General features: G+C 39.9%; 1 pseudogene; it reads left to right on the top strand.

The window, feature by feature from the left end:
• The first annotated feature begins 4042 nt into the window (after positions 1-4042).
• Positions 4043-4593, top strand: LOC122896410 (annotated as a pseudogene).
• Positions 4594-9492: the final 4899 nt, after the last annotated feature.

Genomic DNA, 9492 nt, shown 5'->3' with positions numbered 1-9492 from the left:
CTCTGGTGCACATGGAACATTAAGATTTTTTGTCCTTTGTGAGTGATTTTTTTTTTTAAAGATTTTATTTTATTTATTTGAGAGAGAGAGACAGTGAGAGAGAGAATGAGTGAGGAGAAGGTCAGAGAGCGAAGCAGACTCCCCATGGAGCTGGGAGCCTGATGTGGGACTCGATCCCGGGACTCCAGGATCACGCCCTGAGCCAGAGGCAGTCGTCCAACCAACTGCGCCACCCAGGCATCCCCTTTGTGAGTGATTTTAACCAGACTCCAAGTTAATGCTGGTCCCCAATCACAGGACACTTTCATATTGGGGTATTACTTTCCAATGGGTTGCTTCTGGTGGCTCCCTCCCCTTTCTGTTTATCCTCCAATATCAGTCCCATCATTCCCAGTACACGTACACTTAACCTGTCCACTGTTGCCTTCTGCCCCCGCAGAGATCCAGAATTATATAATCCTACATCTCAGGCTGGTTTTATGGGTGTTCAGAGGGTTCTGGTAGATAATTAGCTCACTTTAGGGGACCAGTTGAAACAGGGTCTCCTACTTCTCTACCATCTTGCCCTTCCTCCCCCTGCATGTATTAATTTCTAAAGAAGGGATTATGTGGAACATTGAATAGGACATCACTGCAAAAAATGCAAATATGAATTTATAGAACAAGTTTTATGTTAGTATCTATAAAAATACCCAGCATATAATAGGTACTCAATAGAAATGTACTGAAGGAATAAATAAGAGTTAATTACTGACACTGTGTCAGAACTTATTGTCTAACTATTAGTTCTGTAACATTTTAAAATGATGAATATTAGTGAAAAGTCAAAGAGTTTTCACATTTATGGCAGTCTAAGTTTAGTTTGTTGACTCTGCACTTATTACGAATAATGCTATGATGGTTAATTTTACATGTCAACTTGACTAGGCCAGGGGTACCTAGATATTTCGTCAATTATTATTCTGTGTATGCCTGTGAGGGTGTCTTTCCATGAAATTAATATTTTAAGTAGTGGAGTGAGTAAAGCAGACTGCCCTTCCTAATATAGGTAAGCCTCTTGCAATCGGTTGAAGGCCTGAAGAAAACAGAAGGCTGACTACCACTAAGTAAGAGAGAACCCTCCCTGCTTGACTGGCTTTGACCTGGGACACTGACTGTTTTCCTACCTTTGACTTGAACTTTCTGGGTTTCCAGCCTGCTGGTCTTTGAGCTATACCATCACCTCTCCTAGGTCTCAAATTTGCCAAATGCAGATTTGAGGACTTGTCAGCCTCCATAATCATGTGAACAAATGCCTTTTTATATACATATACACACATTTATATGTATACACACATTTTTGTATATATGTGTATATATGTATATATACCTACTGGTTCTGTTTCTCTGTAGAACACTAATACGATACAAACAATGACCACAAACATTTCAAGGAAGCCTTTATCTTATAGTCCTATACTGATGTTTTTAAGACCCATCATCTGCTTTGAAGTTTCCTCATTCTATCTTTATACTTAGTTTTATATTCCTCATTTTAGAAAACTGAATGTAATGCTTTTGTTTCTATTTATATATATTTCCCTTGTGGAAATTTGAAGTTCCAGTCCATGCTTCTTTATTGATTTCACTTAGAAAAGTTGGTTTTTAAGTCTTGGGTTTTTCTTATTTATTATATATATTTTACCATTACCATCTCCCCTAGGAACTAATGATGAGGAATGAAATATTTGAGAAACACCATTATCACCCTTTAGTAACCATTCAATAGTATTATTATTTTTAAGTATTTGAGGAATAATTATAGTGATAGATTATTAAATAATCTTGAGACATAATGAGAAAATGTTCTACAAAATCCAGATCTCTTTTGCTTAAATGGATTCTTATAAAGACTACAATGGAATGTCCCAAGGAAATTTTGAAAGTCTACAATTATCTTAAGACTGAACACTGGTGTTAAGCAAATAAGGAACAAAATTTTCTCATTGAGAAATTTATCATGTGGTACTTTTCCATCTGTAGTATGTGATTTTATCATTAAAATCAACTTCTCAAAATAGATGTCTATTTATTTACATAATCAACAATTAAGTGCCTCTAAAACTGCCTAGGTAAGTTTACATCATGACATTCGATATTTGATCCTTTGCTTTCATCATGAACAGTGATTATAAAATAGTGTAAAATTGCAAAGAGAAATAGAGACCAAAACAACAACAACAACAAAACCAAAGGTGCATTCATTAGAGCCATGGGATTAAATCTTTCAATAAAAACAGGTATTTTGGGACGCCTGGGTGGCTCAGTTGGTTAAGCAGCTGCCTTTGGCTCAGGTCATGATCCCAGCGTCCTGGGATCGAGTCCCACGTCGGGCTCCTTGCTCAGCGGGGAGCCTGCTTCTCCCTCTGCCTCTGCCTGCCATTCTGTCTGCCTGTGCTCTCTCTCTCTCTCGCTGACAAATAAATAAAATCTTTTAAAAAAAAAAAACAGGTATTTTATTCTAACTCTATCTGAGAACATAGACCACATTTGATTCTTCTGTGTATCTCCAGAATCAAACACAGTGTCTGACACATATTTGGAGTATCTAAATGGTTGTTGCATTAATGCACAAATAAATGAATTATAAATACCTAGGTTGGTTTTATGTCTTCTATTATAATATCCTTGAATTCTGAGGATATATTGATTTTTAAATTTCCATATACATATCTTGTATGTGTGCACTTAAAACAATAAGTATGGGGAGGATGGCAGTTTTATGTTCGTGTAGTTTGATCTGGTTCTCCATTAAAATGCAAACATCATGGAACAGAGATTTGTCTCTTTGTTAATAGTATATGCCCAAATTACAGACTATCTCCTTGGCCATATTAGGTAATCAATAAATATTTGTTGAATGAATGAATGAATAAATAAAAGGCAATTTGAGATCAGTGGTATTCCCTGTCACATGGTTCATTTCACAGAATATAATTTAAGGAGTTAAAAAATAAAAACACAGTCTTGCTGAGCAATAGTGAAAGTACAGATGAGGCTGGAGGAAGGAATACATGCACATGGTTAGCAGTGCTTTCTGTAGGAATGCACCTAAAAACTTTTGTTTTCTGAGAGAGAAAAGAGAAATCTGCACTTCCCCAAGAGAAAGGGAATCAGTGAGCCAGGTGAGAGGCGGTGAGCAAATCTAGGGTGTCAGTGAAGAGATCACTGATGCTGTCCATTTTGGGGTCCAGACAGGGCAGAAGGAATGTGTTCCTAGGACTGCGTTGAAATAGTAAGAGATGAGAGGGAAGAGAGGGAGTGAGGAAGAAATGAAAAAAGTGTGCAAGATTGAGAGGTGGAAACATTTGCTGAGACTTTGGAGGTGCTGCTCTGCTGTTGGAAAAGACTGAACCTGATCGTGAATAGGAGAGAAGTAGAGGTCTGTGAAACAATAAGGTCTGGGAACTGAGTGAGGAGGCTATCAGAAGTGTCATTAATATGAATGTTGAGTCACTGAGGACAGCTGCCATCCAAATAAAGCTTTGGGATACTAAATATTCCAAGATACCACAAAAGCATTGTATTTGGTGAACAATCCCATCATGACAGTATTCAAGGAGATTGCTCAAGAAACCATGCATGTGACTAACTCAAAACAGTTGCACTTATATTCATGACTAACAGTTAAAAATATTTAGGCTACATGCTCAGCAGTCACACTGTGTCACCCGGTTCCTCTGAACCCGGAACAGCGCTCTCATTCCGCTCCGCCTCCAACCACGCCCCCAGCCACACCCCCTAGTCCCTCCAGATCCTAGGACCCCCTTCGCTAACCCAATGACCTGCTAACCGATCCTCACCGCCCCCCAACTCCCGTGTAACGGACCCACCTTCTGGTTACAGCCCAGAACTCGTGAACCACCAGCTCAGCAGCCTGCCCACAGCCCGTCTCCCTGGTCACCCCCCCCCCCAAAAGCCACCGAGGACCTGCCACCACCGCCTTCGGCCCCGCAGCCCTCACTTCCGCACCACCTTCGCCTTGGTGCGGGTGATACCAACCATGGCCACCGCACAGCTCTCCCAAGTGCACCAGAACTACCACCCCGACTGCGAGGCCGCCATCAACAGCCAGATCATCCGGAGCTCTACACCTCCTACGTGTACCTGTCTATGGCCTTCTACTTCGACCGCGACAATGTGGACTTGAAGCACTTTGCCCGCTTCTTCCTGCACCAGTCCCGCAAGGAGGCCGAGCACGCCGAGAAGCTGATGGAGCTGCAGAACCAGCGCGGGGGCCACATTCGCCTCCGCGACATCAAGAAGCCGGACCGCGACGACTGGGAGGGCGGCCTGAAGGCCATGGAGTGTGCCCTGCACCTGGAGAAAAGCCTGAACCAGAGCCTGCTAGACCTGCACCAGCTGGCCGCCGACAAGAACGACGCCCAGCTGTGCGACTTCCTGGAGAGCCACTACCTGCACGAGCAAGTCGAAGCCATCAAAGAGCTGGGGGGCTACGTCACCAGCCTGCGCAAGATGCGGGCTCCAGAAGATGGCCTGGCAGAGTACCTGTTTGACAAGCTCATCCTGGGCCACAGCAACAAAAAGAACTGAGTTGGGACTATTTTCCCCATAGCTCCAGGGCACATGGTGACTTTGCCTATCACCATGCTGAGCATGCATATTGCAGTATTGCTTCTGCAAAAGGTTCCAGTTTTTTCCTTCCAGTCTTGCCTTTCATCCAATAAGGTTATTTGGTTCCTAAATAAATAAAGGTCTCTGGCTGATTCATGCGTGCAAATGTCCCACCTTTTAAGTTTTTTTTTTTTTTTTAAGATTTTATTTATTTATTTATTTGACAGAGATAGATCACAAGTAGGCAGAGAGGCAGGCAGAGAGAGAGAGGAGGAAGCAGGCTCCCCGCTGAGCAGAGAGCCGGATGCGGGACTCCATCCCAGGACCCTGAGATCATGACCTGAGCCGAAGGCAGAGGCTTAACCCACTGAGCCACCCAGGCACCCTCACCTTTTAAGTTTTAAAATAGGTAACCAGTAGTCCCTCTACCCACACATGCCCCATCCACATGCAGCTAAGACTCTCTGAAAAGGAAGAGAGAAGATATTCTATGGAACCCTGAAAAATACAATATCAATCTTCCCCTTATAAACAATGTGGGTATATGAGGATGGGGGTAGAGTGGGGTGAGGTGGGGCCCTGGTTAAGTGCATGTGAATAGTGAAAGTATAGAACATGGCCTGAAGATCAAGACTGCAGTTGTGTCTCTGGAAGAAGGAAAGGGAAAGGCATTGGGCAGGGATTAAATTAAATGGGATCCTGGCTTTATCTGAAATGCTTATGTTCATTAAATTCTTCAAATACTAATGGTTAAGTCTGCATAGCAAGATGAAGATCTTGGAAGTCAGAATGTTAGAGTATCTCTCACAACTTTATGCTGGGCAACAGTGATAATAGGAAACAAGTCTTAGGCCAGCTTCCACACACACACTGGCAGGAACTTACTGTGGTTACCAATGCCTGGCATACATGTTGCAGTTACAATTTAACCACTTATGTGTGTTTTCTTTAATATGTATCCTATGTATATCTGTATATGTATATGCTCCAACCAACAGCAAGAGTTCACTGTGAATCTCTAGACAAGATCCTGTATGTTTGCTTAGGAAAACACTCTTTGTTAAAAAGCTCTGCATTATTAGAAATGATATAGCTACTTTCTAGAACTTTCCTGAACCTGGTTATATTTCTGCCTTTGGGTTTCATGAATCCAACTGTGATTAGCTTTTGTTACTTGCTACCAAGAAAATCTAAGCTAATATGTCTTTTTATTATCGTTACACCTCTACCAGGCCCCACTGTAATTATTTGCAGTAAATAGCTCCTCTTGAGTGCTAAGTGGCATTTTTTCCTTATCCTAGGACAGAGTTCACTGAAAAGAATAAAATATTTTAAGTTACATGGATGGAAATACAGAGCAGCTCAAGACTGCTAACACAGGCATCCCTTTCAACTTAAAGTATTTCCTTTATAATTTATAGGTTTTAATTTCTTAGACCAGCATTTCCAAGACCATGTTCAGTATCAGTTGGTGCCACAAAATATTAGCAGGTATTCAGTGAAAAATGAATTCAAGGATATTTATAAACACATATATATATATATGCATGAATATACACAATATTTGTATTCATTGAATTAGCAGGATTTTTTATTTTTCAGTTTTTGTTTACTCTAGGAATTTTAAGTCTTTAATGTAAAAAATATATATACAGTGAATTTATAACTAGGGGATATAATATTGTTTCCCAAATATTCCCCCATAGGATCCTTTTTCTACCAAATCTCACAGAACAGTATTCCAAAGAAAATAGCTTTGGAAACAACGTTAAAAGATCTCATTGTCTGTTGTTTGAGAAGCATGTATCTGCCAGCTAAACCCCAATCACTTTCACTAAAATGCCATTATGAAAAACTGGAATATTTGCTGTCAAGTTTCCAGCATAATAAGTTTTAAGGCAGAAGTATAACACAGAGCCCTCACCAAGAGGGTGGATAGATATTACACATACACCTTCCATTTGTTTCCCTGTTGGATAACTCCCAACACTGCATTTTCCATCATATTCTAATTTCCGTTTCTAAAAGAATGGCTTTTGGAAATGATAACTGATATTTCTCCAATATTTAAATCTAAGTTGAGAGAAGGTCCAAAGCTGCTAAGTAAATTATATTCTTCACCTCTTTCTACCTATGTATTCCTCTCACCAGTAGCAGAATTCTTCATTCTGATTTTCCAGTATAGACTGCCAAATTTTGGTCAATAAGATACCTTTCAGTGAAAAGCAGCTGGTGCCTAAATTTTCTGGAAATAACTTGTCTGTTCCTCTACCAAAGCATGCTAAAATTCCTCAAAATTCAGACATGAGATCATGACCCGAGCCCAAGGCAGAGGCTTTAACCCACTGAGCCGCCCAGGTGCCCCCTAGTGTGCAGCATCTTACACCACCACCTTTTTCCTCCAATAGAGATCATCAACATCCCATTGCAGTGTTCCTCTCTAGGTTCAATGGGAGGACATATCAAGTTTCTCTCCAGCCCTAAAGTACATAATGTAATTCTATAAATTGAAACTCCATTATTCCCCAAACAAAAGTGGGCATGAGGCAAGATCTAAATGTGAACTCTTGCAGATTTTTTTCCCAATTTATTTATTTTCAGAAAAACAGTACTCATTATTTTTTCACCACACCCAGTGCTCCATGCAAGCTGTGCCCTCTGTAATACCCACCACCTGGTACCCCAACCTCCCACCCCCCCGCCACTTCAAACCCCTCAGACTGTTTTTCAGAGTCCATAGTCTCTCATGGTTCACCTCCCCAGATTTTTTTTTCTTTTTTTTTTTAAAGATTTTATTTTATTTATTTGAGAGAGAGAGACAGTGAGAGAGAGAATGAGCAAGGAGAAGGTCAGAGAGCGAAGCAGACTCCCCATGGAGCTGGGAGCCCGATGTGGGACTCGATCCCGGGACTCCAGGATCACGCCCTGAGCCGGAGGCAGTCGTCCAACCAACTGCGCCACCCAAGCGTCCCGTCACCTCCCCAGATTTTTTAAGTTAAATTTGTTCTCACTAGTTTTAGGTATCAAGTCTCATGACACTGCCAATGAATTTGATTAAGTACCTATTTTATTCTCAGGCAGATTCAACATAATACAAAACTATTATCTTCTATATATGGAAAATATCCTATCATTTTAATAAATGATTATATTATGCTAGAAAATAACAAGGTGATTAAAGTAAGCTTCTCAACAAGAACAGTATCTCAGTCTGGCCCATCTTATTAACCACGACTTTCATTTGTCTACTGTTTGGCTACATAATTTAACTCAACAAGCATTTATTCTTAATAAATGAGTTCATGCAAGGGAATCAAAGCTAAACAAGACATGAACGTGGCCTAGTTAAACAAGATGTATTAGCATTTTGCCAATTTTCTAAGAGTAAAATACAAGTCCAATAGGAGATTATTTTAATAATTAAATCAGGAGTATAGGCAAACAGTGTTTTCATTTATCACTCTCCACTTCACAAAGAGGTATGCTACACAATCATTCAACAAAATTTCACAAATAGCAATGTAGCATTTTTCAAAAAATGTATGAAGAAAAATATAAGCCAGCTATTCTTCTGCTCAGAACAGTGGACTAAACAAATCTTAAAACATCATCATAATGACAATCATCTAGGTAAATTATGCTGTCAAAATAACATGTTAAGAAATTTCCTCTTTCTGATAATGAGGGATGTTACCTGAGGGGGACAGAAACTTTGATGAAGAGAAGAAGAGCAATAATGTAACATGAATAACAGATTCAATTTTAGCAAATAAGGTTACTTGTTTGTTTACATATTTTAGCTATTGTTGCCTGGAGAGAGAGGAGGCACATGAAGGTATATTTTACTAGTGTGGATTAATCACAGAGAAGTCTTCTTCTTTTTTTTTTTTTTTAAAGATTTTATTTATTTATTTGACAGAGAGAAATCACAAGTAGATGGAGAGGCAGGCAGAGAGAGAGAGAGAGAGAGAGGGAAGCAGGCTCCCTGCTGACCAGAGAGCCTGATGCGGGGCTCCATCCCAGGACCCTGAGATCATGACCTGGGTCAAAGGCAGAGGCTTAACCCACTGAGCCACCCAGGCGCCCCCACAGAAAAGTCTTCTCATGGACTGCTTCAAAAACATCTTCAAAGTTAAAGAAAAAACTCATTTTCACTGTAGATTTGAATGTGTGAGAAATCTATAGGTAAAGATAACCTGAACAATTTAGGGCAGCCTTAATGTTAGGTCTTAACATAAGAAAAAACACACATACTTGTATTTTTTTTACAACATCATTACTTGCATCCATTAATAAACACTGCTTATACTTATTGAGTTTGCCATTTATTAGGCATCAAGTTATGATATTTACATGAATTACCTCATTTCTGCTTCATGACCACTCAAGACACAGTGCTATTGTTATCCCCATTATATAGATGATCACAGTGAATTCAGAGATACATTAATTCTCTGAGCTCTCACAATAAATGGCTGAACTTGAATTTGAACATATATAGCCTAACTTGAAGACCTAGGCACTTAACCATTAGTCTATTATGGTAATAACTAAATGAGAATCTTACAAGTCCTAAGAGTTATGATAATGTGACAAAGTTTGCTGTAAGAAATTAGTAGGGAAGAGATCCTACAAGCCTGATTATACAGAAGTCACAACCCAGCAGGACACACCTATAACAGATTAATCAGTTAAGTACCAATAATACAAACTGACACAGCCTCTGGTCTCAAAAGTCAAGGAGACTTCTGCAATTTTTCAAAGGATAGTAAATTTGTACACAGAGCCTTCCATTTTGTATTAATATAACTGCACAAATCCAAAAAAGTGAACCCTGGCTGTGACTGGGCAGAAGTCAGTTGCTGGGATTCTCTAAAG

The sequence above is a fragment of the Neovison vison genome, chromosome X (assembly GCF_020171115.1).
Source record: "Neovison vison isolate M4711 chromosome X, ASM_NN_V1, whole genome shotgun sequence".
In the NCBI taxonomy this organism is placed as follows: Eukaryota; Metazoa; Chordata; class Mammalia; order Carnivora; family Mustelidae; genus Neogale; species Neogale vison.
The sequence above is the reverse complement of the archived record's forward strand: the minus strand, read 5'-3'. Positions and strand labels throughout refer to the sequence as shown.